Genomic DNA, 16,367 nt, shown 5'->3' with positions numbered 1-16,367 from the left:
TTTGAGTTACAGCACATACATACGGTACGTTTTGAGCAGACACGAGGACACGTGAACTCTTAAAAGACCCATGCGTGGGAAACAAAACATATCTGTTCATTTGGAAACCCTTCTGGAACACAATTTCCTCCTAGTCCTTGTTTTGGCTCGTGCCATTAAGCTCAGCACAGCAAAAGCAATGCTAATAATTTTATTTTGAGATCCTTAAAAGAAAGGGGTATATAGAATTTGTCACAACTATAGTATGAGCTTTCAACTATTACAGATACTTTTACCTACCTTTAGCTTTGTGAACTGATTTAATATTTCATTTTAAAAGTAAATATCACACAGTTAATGTTAATGTTGAAGATCAAAGTGTAAATATATTGGATAACACATTCACCAAGATACCTATTCAAGTGTAAATTTCCAATGACTAAATAATACAAAATCACTCTCATTGACAGAAATACTAAATCAGAAAAACAATCTTTCTTGAACAAAGTATGAATAAAGTGACAGGAGGTGTTTTTAAAAATCATTTTATCTCCTTACAATCATTTAGATGAATCAATTTCCATATAGAAATATTAACAGACATTTAATTTGCATATTATATAATTATCTTCTGTAGTGAGACTAGCAGAACAAGAAAGTTTTGTAGTAAAATAAGCTGTTTCTATTTCTCAGCTCTAATTCATGCTCTGCTTTTCCAACAGTTCTACTTAAAAATAAACTGCTTAATTGTTCTTCCTTACACGTTAATACAGTTTATTTAAAATGAGCAATGAAAATATTAATTAATTGCACTAATGACAGAACTTTATTGTTGATAGTCTAAAGAATAAATTAAATACATAAATGTACCTAATGCATACTCATATCTGAGATACCGCTGTGTAAAGACGCCAGAAGAAAGGCATATTTCTTTATCTAAAGATTTATTCGTGAGGGACTTAGTGAAACATGCAAGTGAAGAATAGCTGGATTTTTGCAATCACCCACATTCACTCTCAACAGCCCATATTTTAAGGGGTGAATGCTCCTCTGAGAAGAGCAGAAGCTTGCCTTTTAGGGACAGCCAATATTATGAGCTTTGCTCGTGACAATCATTCTTGCGACGCGCTTTCTCCCGAAGCTACTATGTTGTCTGGCTTTGTTGAATTTCTCCTGTTTTATTCACTTACAATAACCACAAAATAGTTCACAACTTTAATAAGTCCTACAAAACTTTCCTATTACTTGTTCAAGGGGATTTTTTTCTCGCAAAGTCTCAATTAGTATTTGGCTGACAGTTTAGAAAAGTTTATATATGAAAAGAGCTCAATAGTGTTGCAAGTCACATTAACCAACTTTTTCTCTTTAAGCAACTTAAAATCTTTATGATAATTTAACTAAATAAAATGAGTATATGTAATGCTCCCTTGGCATTTAAGTTGCATGTCTGCTTTTCCTAGATGAGAATGAAATATATTCTTGTGGAATATGGCAATATGAGGATTAAAGTCTCCCATTCCTTTTTTTAAAAAAAAAGTAATGAAAATGCTGTCTTCAGCAACATAAGCAAAGAGCATTCTGAATATTTCAGAGAGAAAAAAAAAATCTAATTCTCAGCAATAGGTTGAGGTCATGTAATGAAATGACTTTTATGACAAGGATTGAAGTATTACTAAGACCTTTCAGAAAATCTTAGTCAAGGCATAAGGTAAGTTCAGAGTAAAGACAGAAGTACCCAAATTAGAGTCCCAAAGAAACTAGAAATATCTAACACAATAAATAATGTGACTAGATAGATACAGAATGAGGGGCAGTACATTGCTCTGCTACAAATAAGTATTTTCTCCCAAGCATAATGTTGTAGAGTATACACGTTTCCAGATAGCATCTTGACTTACATATGAGACAGTTACACTGAGTTTTATATGAATTAAGCCATGACGTAAGGATAAGGATCAGATAAGCTTTTCTGAATTAGCCATATGGTAAGGAGATATTGATAAGAGAGATAAGAAAATGTGTATACCAGTACTGTTAGATACGTATAGAATCGTCATTATGACACAATGAAATTCACCGTGTATCTATCTAATTACTACTGGAATTGACAGAAATTCCCAAAACTAAATCCAAAACAAACAAATTCACGATCAAATTTCCTTCTACTCATATTTGACAGCAAAAACTGAAAACACTTCCTATCCATTAGGTCACAATTTACCTACAGATAGATCATTGTACTTCCTGAATAGCAAGCCTAGTGCAATACCACAATCTAACCAGCCCTCATGAGATCTTGAAACTTGCAGTTGAGTCCTGCTGGTAGCAGTGTACATCCGCTTGGCAAAGCTAACATCAGATGTACTTGAAAAGCTAGATACTAGTCTAAAAGTGCTACTAGAATGAAAATAAATATCCTCATGTATGTTCATTAAAATACAGCTTGCTTATTTGTGTTACCTGCTGAAAGGTGCACCTTTTGCTCAATTTTGAGGGAGGACAGAAGGAGAGGGGTCAGAGTTCTGGAACACTTACATAAAGCTTCATCACCCACCCCGCCCTTCTCTCGGTCAGAGACAGCCTCTCCAACAGGGAGATCAGATGTGTCTAATGATCAGAACAGATGGATCTGAAAATTGAAATAAAGTCCTGAAGCATATTATCATGGAGTTCTCACTAGCAGATGGTTCTGAGGACTTTTGGAAGAAGGCTCCACAGACCTCATGTATAATGCCCATTTGGAGTTAATTTTGCTGCCAATCAGTGCTGTAGGTAATCACCTTCTCAGGTATTAGGAAAAAGTCTATGAAATAAGTCAACAGGAATATTAATCTCAGGTGCAATCTCGCTTCTCTGGCAGATCGGCATAGCAAGCTTCCTCACAATCTTAACTGAGAGATGTGCTTCAGCCAAAGGCAAGAAGACAGCAATTCCTTTAAGAAAGATTTTTTTCTTTACAAGAATGGACACATCCATATTGAGATAAAGTAAGTGAATAGTCTGAAAACAACAGAAACGGGTGAATTAAGAAATACATGAATGAGTTCGGTGAATTAAGCAGAAGTCATATCAGGCACCTGGTAAATTGCTTTGGTTTGGCATAAAGGCCAAAGGTTCAGCTTGCCTCCACATACATAAAAAAATTCTTTCAGCCAGTCTAAGACAAACTGGAAACCATTTAAATTGTGAACTCTGCTTGAGGGCTTATCTGTCTACACTCTACACCTTAACATTTTAATAATCTGTTCGAGGTTCTAAACACCAGTGACAACATGCTATCTTTCCTAAAGAAACTACTCAAACACTTCTCAGAGTCATAAAAGGACAGATGGCCTTTTGTGGTGGGTTGACACTGGCTGTATGCCAAGTGCCCACCAAGCCACTTTATCACTCCCCTCCTCAAGCTGGACAGGGGAGAGGAAAAATATGACAAAAGGTTTGTGGGTCAAGATAAGGACAGGGATATCAGTCACCAGTTACCATCACAGGCAAAACAGATTTGACTTGAGGAAAATTAATTTTATTTGTTACCAATCAAGTCAGAGTAGGGTAATGAAAAATAAACTTAAATCTTAAAACACCTCCACCCCACCCCTCCCTTCTTTCCAGCCTTAACTTTACTCCTGATTTCTTGACCTCCTCCCCCTGAGCAGTGCAGAGGGGCAGTGAATGGGGGTTGTGGTCAGTTCATCACGTTGTCTCTGCTGCTCCTGCCTCCTCATGCTCTTCCCCTACTCCAGCGTGGGGTCACTCCAAAGGGAGGGAGTTCTCCACAAAATTCTCCAACGTGAGTCCTTCCCGCGGTCTGCAGTTCTTCACAAACTGCTCTGGCATGGATCCCTTCCACAGGGTGCAGTCCTTCAGGAATAGAATGTTCCAGCATGGGTCCCCCACGGGGTCACAAGTTCTGCTACCAAACCTGCTCCAGCCTGTGCTCCTCTCTCCATAAGGCCACAGGTCCTACCAGGAGCCTGCTCCAGCGTGGGCTTCCCAGGGGAGTCACAGCCTCCTTGGGGCATCCACCTGTGCTGGCATGAGGTCCTCCATGGGCTGCAGGTGGATATCTGCTCCACTGTGGACCTCCACAGACTGCAAGGGGACAACCTGCCTCACCATGGTCTTCACCATGGGTTGCAGGGGAACCTCTGCTCCGGTGCCTGGAGCACCTCCTCCCCTTCCTTCTTCAGTGACCTTGGTGTACAGAGTTGTTTCTCACACATATTCTCACTACCACCATCACTGATGGGTTCAGCCTTGGCCAGCAGCAGGTCCGTCTTGGAGCCAGCTGGCATTGGCTCTATCAGACGTGGAGGAAGCTTCTAGCAGCTTCTCACAGAAGCCACCCCTGTAGCTCCCTCTCTACCAAAACCTTGCCATGCAAATCCAGATTTTTCCTTTTAAAATGGTAGTCTAAAAACTAAATAAAAGCAACAAAAAAGGACATTCATACTTAGGTTGGTAAAGTTATACATAAATAAGAGAAGATCATGATAATGTTACAGAATGTTTTTAAAAATTATCCAAGACTCCTTTCTGCACAAAATGTTACATCTCTAAGGACTATTTTTATTTCTTTAAAATCAATTTATTTTTAATTTCAACATTCAAGATTCCAATTTATTTGTATGCATGGGTATATATACAGAGATACAAAGCTGTGCTGTGTCTGAAGACTCAAAAATTACCTTTTTTTGCCAAAATAAGTTAATATTGAGAGTTGCAGATTCCTGTGTAAATATATTAGCATTCTGCTATTTCTGTCAGTATAAAGTAAGCACTGGCTATAACATAGTAACACAGTAAGTAGCATACAATGCATTATTGATTTATTGAAAATTAAGGACATCTGACAATATTATACAAAAAGATGGCACTTTTGATCTATCTATTTCGTATTTCTGTAAGCGGGATGTAAGTAGTAGCATCTTCCAGAAAAACATGCATGTCACTGAGGAACAAGTGCTGATACACGGAATAACTGAAGGAAGAGAGGATTATAGTTGATGACAACACACAGAATATATTCTCTTAAAATATCCATAAGCTATTCAGAATTCCAAAATAAATAAGACTTAGATTTCATATTTGATTTGTTCTGGCACAAATCTGGGTAAACTAGAGTGCAGGGCTACTCAACACGAAGTTATTAAAAGAAAATTATACCCACAGTCTAATCTCTGGCAAGCACTCAAAAGCAGTCAAAGCAACAGTCATGAGATAGTTTTATTTTATGGTAAATATCTGACATTTTCATTAGTATACACTGGGAACAAATGCATACTGATGTTCTGAATGCCTATAAAAAGCAAAAATGAACACACACACACACAAATTACAAGTAAATTAGAAAGTGCTCTTCCTTTTTTATCTCAATTGTAAGCTCCTATGAGGTTGCCAGCAAGTGCTAGTAGAAAAATATTTTGGGGAGAAAAATAGAAGGTTTTATATGTAAGAACTTTGTCCTGCTAAGTCAGACAAAAGGTCCCCCTAGTACTAGCACAATACTTCAGAGTAGCAAAAGGAAATGCTACTTAGGAAGAACACACATGTCCAACCAGTTTCTCCTAGCACACTCCCACAGCACTGACAAATGTTGGGTTAGGGATGCTAGAAAGCACTTACTTGCCTACTCCTTTTCTTACTAAGTAGTCATTTTGTTTATGACAACAATTACTTTTTGAACCTACTTACACTATGTGACTACAATCTCTAGTAAATTCCAAAAGCTCAATGCCCACTGCATGAAGCAGCACTTGGCTTTATCTGTTTTAAATTCACTTCCTGCTACCTTAATTGAGTGCCATCTAGTTTCAGTACTGTAAGATTTGGCAGGTAACAGTTCCACGTTCTTTTTATCCACTGCCTTCATGATCATAGAAACTTCAATCATATTTCTGCACCTTCTTTTTTCCAAATTGAACCTACAGCTTTGGTTACACTACTTGTTTTTCATACAACTGCTGTAGATACACACATGGTCTATCTGAAAGCATAAGTAACTTTCATTTTTAAATCTACTTTGTACTCAAATTTTACTTTTGAATAGAATCTTTTAATCCACTTCTAAAATATGGTTTAACTTTTCAACTTTTGACTTGACAGTCAAAAAATCTCCAAATTCTCTAAATAATTAGCACACTGGTCTAATGTGTGTTAATACCTATATAATATGCAAAATCTATTTCCAACTACCTTTAAGCATGAATATATACAGTAGCTCACATCTGAAAATATTCTATCAGTCATTTGGGTATAATGTAATTATTTTCCCAACCTTAAAGGAGTTTGGAATAACTGTTAATATATTTTGCTGCAAACTAAGCTCTGGAACAATGACTAACCAGGAATTCAATGTGATAGCTTTAAACAAAGCCATCTAAATCATATATCATGCACTGTCTGTTAACAGGATTGGAACAAAGTGTGCCAGGCCACCCTAAAAGTAACGTAAAGAAAATACACTTTCACAGGTAGTCTATTTGGGAGATGTATCCACACCTCTGTTACCATCAACTACTGCATGGAATGCATTAGGAGGAAGAAATAAAGTGCTTACATTTCTTTGAAAGCTCTATAAAGGTGAACAATTGTAACATTTATATTGACTTCATCTGAATTTTGTGATAAACCTCTGTATCAACAACGAGCAAGTCCAATCTGATACACTCAACAAATTCAGTTTCCCATTTCACTGATATTCCTGCAGTGGCACTACACGCTATCTGTTCATTTTTTGGATTTGATTATTATAATTTAAAAACACAGAAAATACAGACATAAAGCTTAGAAGATCCGTCAATGATCAAATTTTCAATTGTGATTGTCCTTACAGACATTCAGAAATTCTTACTATGGATTTGAAAGACCTGTTGATACTAAAATCCAATAGCACTATGACACAAATATTACAGTTGTGCAATTTTGCTCAATTACATATCACCTTAATATCATCTGACGCCAAAATAAATACAGGTTGTAACACTTCAAATGGAAAGAACTTCCTTTGGAATAGCATGCAAGATGCATGTTTTGTAATTTCTACATTCTTAACATTGTTATAAAAGCAAAATTCCCAAAATGAATTAGAAAGCTTTCCTGTTCCACAGCAAAGGTTTACACATTCTGTCAATGCTACAATTGGCAAGCAAGAGCTAACCTTTGCTCCAAGTGCCACAGCTGTTTAGAATCAATGCAAACAGGCTTGGAAACTGTAAGCCAGGGCATATGACTGTCTGTGAGCACTATAAAAAGCAGTGCCGTAGGCACTGCTTAAGAGAGGGTAGTGCTTGGTGTGAGGTTCTCCAGAGAAACGGACAGAAGAACAGTTGTCTGTTAGAGAGCATCAGACAAAGGTTTGCAAGAGTTCAATGTATTCATTTGTGGGCAAGATAATGGTATGGTTTCTGAGAGTAAAATGAATAGAAAGCCCCAAGGAACAGCAAGCTTTGAAAAATGCAGGAGTGGAGTGGGGAGGTCAGGTCAGATTTTGGTCTGTAGAAAGGATAAGATTGGCTTGCATGTTTCTATTGTTTCTGTATACCTAAAACCAAGTCTTAGATCATCAGAAAAGTCATCTTTGCTCAAAGGCAACCGGTACTAGAAATAGGAAATCTTTAACAAAGACTTCTTCCAGAACATTAGTCAGTAAAGTTAAACAGGTATCAATGGAGGCAACATGAAGTACAATCTAATAAGAAAATATCACTGGTGCTGAAAAGGAGATATAACCGAACACACATCCAACCATGATTGAGATAGTATGAAGTGGGGTTTTTACGACAACATTTTTATTTTTCATACTAAAGCACATTTGAGAAAAAGATGACATCTAAAATATTTCTGCACATAATGCAAAGTAAGTATATGCATATGTCAAGAAAAAAAAGAAGATGATCAAAAAATTAAGATTATAACACCTGGAATCTTATCTTGGCCATCTGTACACTTTTACCAGAAATACTTCCTAGAGGAAGCTCTGGACAGATACACTTACTTCCACTTTTATGGAGCTCAGACTCTTCAGGAAAATACTTGTCAAAAATCAAACACTATTTAATCATGGAAGAGTATCCATACTGCAATACCGTGGCTAATTTGTATAAACTTATACAGCATCATCACTTGAAAACAGTCCCTGTTTTAAACATTTTCCATTTTCACTCTGAACCCACAGTTTATCTAGATAAAATTTTCATATCTTACAGCCATGGGAAAGTCACGTTTTTGCTAATCCTTAAAAAAAAAAAAAGTGTTGAACTGTATTTATTCTAAACTGAAAAAACCCAAAGTTATAACAACTAGTACAACAGATTTTTTTCCAAGGAATATTTACTTATCAGTAAAGTTATTTTTAATTCTTTTTATGATCTAAAAGTGACATCTTGTAACAAAAGCATTTTATCTTAACACTTAACAAGGATATCAACAAACTGTCAGTCAGTGTAACAGATTATTACAGCTACTTACTTCTCTATCAACTAATGAACAGGTAGAAGAAAAAAAAGGCAAAGAAATGTTGTGGAGAAAAAGTAGGATCATGTAAAATATACTTCTCTTTAATTTTTACATCCAAAAACATAGCAGATATTTATGATGCATAATTAATTATATGCACATTAATGACATTTCAACCACAAAATCATAACATAACCTTCTATTTTCACTCCTTTTGCAATTTACGAAACCTGCTTTGTTTTATTGTATCACAGAGGCATGACTATATCTAACACATTTTTTGCTTTTAATTTTGTTAAATCAGAATATTGCACAAAGGGAGCAAGAGAGTCCTCTTAAAAATGAATTGCTTTGATACTTGAAAAATGAGATCAAGTATGACAGCAAAGAGCCTTGCCCATATTACCAGGACAGTGCAGTGATTAGAGAGCATGTCAGGCAGAACTTAAAACCAGGACTGTTTTAAGTGGTTTAACTGCAGAATATGACATTGTTGGTACATGTATGTACACAAAAAAAAAAAAAAAAAACCAAAAAAACCAACAATGCATATTGATAGCAGGATGAAGTGCCTGGTCCAGACTATTCTTTTTCTGTCAGATACATTCAAGACTATCAGGAAAGACATCAAAAAAATACATTCTCATATGAGAGCCCAGTAGAAGAAAAGGGAGGAAAAAGATGAGAAGTGCAAAGAACATAGAGCCTCCCTACCTTCACTACGGTATACCCATCTATACTTCTCTCTATTCTTAGGGTTCAAAAAAGATGGAAGAAAGAGCCCCCAGGAAAATGCTTTTTTTCTAGGGAGTACATCAATCTATCCTGAACTGTGATTACTCCTCCCAAATTAACAAAATGAATTCTCTTTCTTGGCCTTCTGGAGCATGCTACAGATCCACCAAGGAGCAGATCAGGACATCTCTACACATTTCTTTTCATGCTTACCAACTTATGGCTTTGAAACTGTTGTCTTAGATCTTGAGTGGTTCAGCAGTACTTAATGGTATATAAAACAGAGGTGGAAAATTATGCCAAAGGACCTTTCCTGGTTCATGAAAGACATCTATCCCTTAGCAGTAGGACAATGCTTATGTTATCAACAGAAGGCCCCAAGAAAATCATGCTGTTTCCTGAGCTGAGAAGTCACAATTTTCTTGAATCAGCTAAGATATTTAAAACATTTAAGCCCTTGAAAAAGAGTTCCATTGCTTAGGGAAGACTTGAGAATACACACCATTTAGAGTGCATATCACTGAACTGGAGACTTATTAAGCCAGTCTCTAATTAACATAACTATCTCAGCAGAAAATGACTCATTCTTTTTATAGTATCAAATCAGCTATTTATCACAGTACCACTTAATAACTTCTGGCAATAAGGAGTATAAACATTTCCTTCCCATAGTCTTCTTCCCCACAAAACATCTCTTCCACACCAAAAAAAAACCCAAACACAAAAAAAAAAACACAAATTCTTCTGCTTTCCTTATGCTTTCTTAATGTATTTCACTAAATTTTGTACAAGAAATCAATAAAGACACAGCTGAACAGTGGGAAAGCCTATATTTGAGCAAGTTCTGAAGACCTTTAGCTACAAAAGTAGTTAATTTTCCAATTCTACATACTCATAAGTAAAAGATGAGCAGTTTGAGATTAACACTGAAGTAAAATTAAAAAGCTTAGCCAGAAAAGGGTAATGGAATTTTAACGACTTTTATCATATTAGTATATGGAAGTTCAAACTTGTTGCAACTAATAAGAACCAGTGTGCTCAAGACCAGATCCTGTTCTCTTCCCTTAGCCAAGAGGCTACACGAACACATTGTCCGACAGTCAACGGATCTCTCTGGCTCATATACCTTGATTATATACTGCCAAAGAGTAACAAAACTTTAAACACCAACTAGTTCAGAGTATTCCACAAGTGAAGATAGTGCTGATGGCTCAGGATATGGTAGTTTTTGAATTCAGATAATGTAACGTTTTCAGAGACCTGCAAGTTCTGAACATTTCTACTTTTTAACAGAATAAGTTTGTTACTGGAAATAACACTACTTATACAATGTAAAGACTTACTATAAGAATGCTTATGAATAAAGTGACAGAAGATGCTAGGATACTTATCCATAAGTCATTAACCTATAGGGTAATTTAAATGAAGAGTTATGTAAGACAGTAAAAGTATTTCAAATGGAAAGAAAACATAATTAGCCATAAGAATTCTGTCTGCGGAGTCAAGCAAACAAGAAGAACAATTTGCTAAGGAAAGCTGTCATAACACACTGGAATTTTCTGAGGGTATCATTAGCTCCTACCACCTTCTTCTGCTGTAATCCTCAAAGTTAATAGTAGACAGACCATGGCTTTAATTTAGGAAACATTTGACAGACAAATTAAGCCAGAGCTAACTACTACCTTGATAATAAAAATATTACTCAGCTTAAGAATTTCATAATACTAATAATTACTTGTTTATCATACTGAAAATACCTGACTCTTTCCTCTGGCCCATCTGCACCATATCCTAGTTGTACTACAGAAGAAAACTGAATGCATATATGAAACAGGTAAGAAAAAAGTAAAGATAGATAAACATAAAAGAAGAAATGTTTAAGTAGCTTGATTCCATACTTACTGAGCCAGTGGCAAAACTCAGGTGATACTCTAAGGTTCCTCCCCCATTCCTGATTTCTTTATAATCCAAAACCTATTTCTCTAAAAGCTGTAATAGAAGTTTGTAAATTGCCATATCTTGAATGGCAATGCTGTAGTGCCTTTAAGTTTATACATTTTGCTGACTACATTCTGTTTTGGAATACTGTTTCCTTCATAAAAATGACCATTGTAAAGCACAGTGTTTACCACCAAATTAGTTCTGGACAGACCTGAAAGAAGTTTCCTTTCTCTTCTCATTCACACACACATTTACCTCCTGGCAACATCAAACAAAAGTAAAAATATGACTTCTAAGAATCTCTTCAAGTAATTTGTAAAATTGTACAAAGCTTCAAACAGACAGTTCTTTCTAGCCTACTTTGATACATAGAACAAGCCTGATAGATGTTAAGTATGTTAGCTATGCAGAAAGAAAAGTTAGTGAAATTTCCTGAATGCAAACAGGCGCTAATTTTTGTTTTAAATCTCAAAACATAGAAGGGACAAAGTAGAAATATCTACAAATAATATTCATCTAAGCAAAAACAAGAAACATTTAATTTTAATGTACAGAACAATTTAGCATTTCAAAACCTGTAGGTATTAAGGGGACAACAAAAGAAATTTAGCTTGGCTGAATTCAGTGGAAGGTTTGCCATTGATTTTTCAACAAAAAAAACCCAATTACTTAAACTACAGATGACAAAAGTTCAAACTTCAATATTGTGTATTTTTAGCCTCTTTAAAGTACTTCCGTCTAATTAATTTTTTATCTGCTAAACCATCTATTCTCTGCGAGGATTTACCAATTCAACTAACAGGGGTTCCAAAGCAGCAGCATTAAAACCAAGCAAGAGATATAGGCTCACTGCGATTAAAAAAAAAATATATATATATATATTCTTCGGCTCCGAGATCCTCTGAGGAGCTTGCTATCACGGCCGGCAAACTTCCGAAAGAGCTTTTTTTAGCCTTGGGACCCTCCCTTTCCGCGGCCTCCTAGCCCACAGACAAACGGGGCACCACCAACCTGCTTTCCTCAACCCTCCTCCGCCCGTAGCCGCCTCAGCGGAGCCGTTGAACAAGCCGGTCCCACCGCCGCCGTCGCCTCAGCGACCCGCCCCTCCCGAGCGCCTCAGCTGATCGCAAAATCAAAGCTGAGGGAAGGGGGCGCAGCGGCGCCTCGCGCGCCTAACGGAATTTCCCGCCAAATGCCGCGGACAGGCGCGTGCGCGGCCGCCCTACCGGGGCTCGGCGGCGGTGCCGCCACCGCTCTCCGCGGAGCTCTCCGGCTTTCCCCCTGGGCTCCGTGGAGGATTTCTTGGAGCCGTTAAGGGCTCGCTGCTCCCGCCGGGCAGCGGCCGTCGTTCGGCGGCTGGAGCGCGGTAGGGCTGCGCTGGCGGGTTGTGAGGGGGAAGGGCGGAGGCGGCAGCAGTCCGAGCGTGAGGCAGCGTCGGGAGCCCGGTCTGGCTGTTGATCCGCACGGCAGGCTCGGAGCTCGTCAGCTTGTTGACTTAGAGCTTCATCTTCTTCCCTGGCAGCTGGGTAAGAGTTATTAGGTAGAAACGTGTCTTCGCAACCTCTTCCACCACAGGACCCGCTGGTGCCCCAGTCAGCAAGTCCTGCCTAGTCAAAACTGGTTTTGCACCTCTTTCTCAAATCCTTTTTTCCTAAACCTTTAGAAATTAGTCTCCCAGTTCTTTTGCTACTGCAGTAGGATTAAAATTACTAATACGTACTGTAATGTTCAAAATCAAGATACTCCCTTTTGCTATAGTGCCTGTAAAGTGTTTGTTCGTTTTTCTTCACAGCTTGGTTCATTGAAAGTGTCACCCGCATCTGTCCCTCATTCAGTATTGAACTTGTATGTATTTTTTCTTCAGTTTTCTTAAGGGATTGAAAATACTTCTGAATTAACTATGGGAAATGTGCCACCTTTGACAAAAGAATAAAGGTGGAGTTTGCTTCTCTTTCATTTTCAGTCTTCACTTACTCTTTGCCAGTCATAAAATTATCCAGTTATGCTTCTGCGTTTTAATTCTTAACAAAAATCCGAGTGAAGTAATGAGTATAAACATATAATAAATTATGTCCCTAACAGAAACTTGTCTTTTGTATATTTTTTTTTTCTTTTCATACCCTTTATAAAGGTGCCCTACAACAATAGGCACGACAGAACAAGCTCCACCTGCCTGAGTCACCAAAACCGTGGAGATTTACTTTCCAGCATGTTCTGCTGTCTGCCAAGATAGCCAGGTAAAAAATACCAGCCTAGTCATCTTACAAATTTTAGCAATATGTTTTTGCATAGCGCAGAGTGTTCCAGGTGGTGTTACTGCTTGGACTTTTTTTCTTTTTTCCCCCCCACATCTAATAAGGCCATGGTTTTGTTAGAAATCCATAAACAATGGACTGCAGAAGTCACTTTGTAAACTGGTTTGGGTGGTTGTGAGTGGTTTTTTGCTTTTTTTCTACCTCTCCAGCTAGCTGCTGACCTTGAACAAAGCCATACTGGTTGAAGTCCTGATTCTGTTGACCACACTTTATGGATGTAAAGCTATGTTCCCATCTATCTCTCTGTAAGACATACTCTGCAGACAGGAAAATTATGCACTTCCACTCTTACAGTGTTTGAAGGATTAATGGAGTGGTCTCCTGGTTTGCTTATGTCTGTGTATATGCTATTTCTCTCTGAAAGGCTTTAGTTCATTTGTTATGAATTTGTGTTGTGAGTCACCTGAAGATACTTGATGAGTTGATGAAACAATGCTGTAGAAACAGCTTCAATCTAATGGGTGTTTGAAGAAAAAGCATGCTGAAACTTTGAAAACTATATTCAGTACTTCAGGTTGCGTGATAATACTTCAGTTTGAGTGATAAATCTTGAAAAAGAAATGAGTGACTCTTGTAGAAGAATTTATGCTTAATATAATACAGAAGGGTTAACCTATCACTAAAACATGGCAAATGCCCTTTGTATTTAAATGTTACTTATTCTTTATCAACAGTTTAGAGAAATATGTGGCAAGGATTTTAATAGCATATATTAGCATTTAGTACTTCCAAGTTTTTACTGTAATGCAGCTTTGTGTCCTACCTTGACTGGTACAGAAGGATTGCAAAGAGAGCGTAAAGACTGCTAAGGCATTACCTTTGGCCAGAACATGTTTTATGATCTTTGTGCTGTTTCTTTACAATGTCAAGTATGGGAAAGGATCTGAGGAGAGTGACTGTAACTGATTTTTTTTGTTTACAACTATTTGCACTGTATGAGGAGATAGCAAAACCTATGATTACTCACATCTATTTTGGAGGCTAAGCTAATCTGAATGAATAGATGGGAATGTTTAAAACAACTTTTGCATCTGCCAAAGTGAATCTACCTTAATATGTTTTATAGCATGCTGATTTTAATATCATGTTCATTTTATTCTAGTTACATACAATAAAAAAATTATTATTCTAATTATACATTATTTAAATCACTTATAATAGGAATAGTCAATAGAATTCTTCTGAGTACACAAGTAAGCCGTTCTAGGCACATACTTCTAATGCATCAGAGTTATTTAGTTGTCATCTGGGGCCTTAACATTTCTGAATCTTACATTTCTATTTATAGTTTTCTAGAGGAAAATCTGATGTGTTTTGGTTTAATATAGCTTCTACTAAACAACTATATTTTATTGTTGATCAGTGTTTTTTCCATGATAGAACTTTTAACTTTTCTGTTTTGTAAGAGAATCCAATTTTCCTGTAAATCTGAAAAACAAGCTACAGAATCAGTTTCTTCAAGGGAAATACCTGTCTAGTGGGTCATGAAACTGGAATGTAGTACTGAAAGTTACTAGTCTTAGTTAAAGATACACCTTTTGATACTGGATGTTCTGGCCCACATCCTTGTCGCCATTTGTTGTGTTAAATTATTTGCAAGAGTTCAAAAGGATTTGGTTTTGGTGGGGTTTTCTTGTATTGTTTGAAAATTCCAGTATTCTGGTTCTGCAGGTTTATGTGCAATGTGCCTGGCAATATATTTGACTGTACGTGCTTAACGTGCTGTAATTAGGATGCAAAACTGAAGTACAGAGAACTGTTTTGCTTGTTAGATAATAATGCATGGTAGCTTGCAAGATCTAGGCTGAACAGCTTAAAAAGAGCTACATAGCAACATGATGGTGTTTTAAGAAAAATCTGTTAATCTAATGGTACATTTCATTCTTTTTCTTTTTTTTTTTAATTCCACAGTTGTTCAATAGAAACACTGGATGCCCACGTGCAGCTGAACTACATGTAACTATATAATTAGCTTTTTAATCCATGCCCTGTTCTAGAACTTTCTGTATAAATGGGTGATAATAAATTCATTTTTCTCTCTTCAGAAATTTAAGTATCTGTTTTTTCAGCAAAAATAACTGACACCATGAACTGTTATCTTAAATATTCAACATTAAATTCTCTCCCATGACAATAGATTTTTACATTAATTCTAATATTACTGTCTTTAAGCTGGTTTTAGATGTGTACCACCAGGTTTTACAATATTGGCCATTGCTTGGGGCTCGTCTCTTTTCTTTTTTTTTTTTAAAATTGCTTTGCATATATGTTCCCAGCTGTAGTTTTTTAGGGGAAAAGGACTACAAATTAAATGCATGGATAAAAATAAATGTGATAATATATTAATGCTGTTCACAAAAATAGTGGACATATTTGATAGTCCAAATCCTTATATACTTTTCTGCTGGATTTCGTAATGGCACTCTTTAAAATCAATGCTAATTAATGTAGTAAAACCTCTGTTCTGTAATTTAACGACATACAAACACATTTGTATCCATGCCATATTAATTATTAAGAAGATGTGTTAACTTGGAAATGGTATTTTGGGACCTTAGAAGGAGGAAACTGCTTTTGGTAAGAAGGGTTCTAAATACAGCTGAAAGTATCTGTATCACTTTGGCTCGTAAAAAAGCAAAGTTTATATCTAACCTAAACTTCTGGTGAAAATGTTAATAATGGTAGTATGCTGAAAACTTTAAAAAGTTGTTTTGAGGTCTATGAACGTGATTAATAGAGATCTTGTGTTTTGTTTTGTTTTTTCTTTTTTTTAATGAGATTCTTGTCCAAATAACAATTCCCTACCCACAGCAGACTGTGAGGTCCTGTTTCCATTTGGCCTGTAAGTATTTAAGGAGTACACAATATTGCAATATTCTTCCATGTATAGATAAATTTGGCATGCTAATACACTTCCCCTTGCTCCAGCTGACTTTGTGGCAC

Source organism: Vanellus vanellus, assembly GCF_965231255.1.
Source record: "Vanellus vanellus genome assembly, chromosome: 2".
In the NCBI taxonomy this organism is placed as follows: Eukaryota; Metazoa; Chordata; class Aves; order Charadriiformes; family Charadriidae; genus Vanellus; species Vanellus vanellus.
This window is presented reverse-complemented; position numbering follows the sequence as displayed.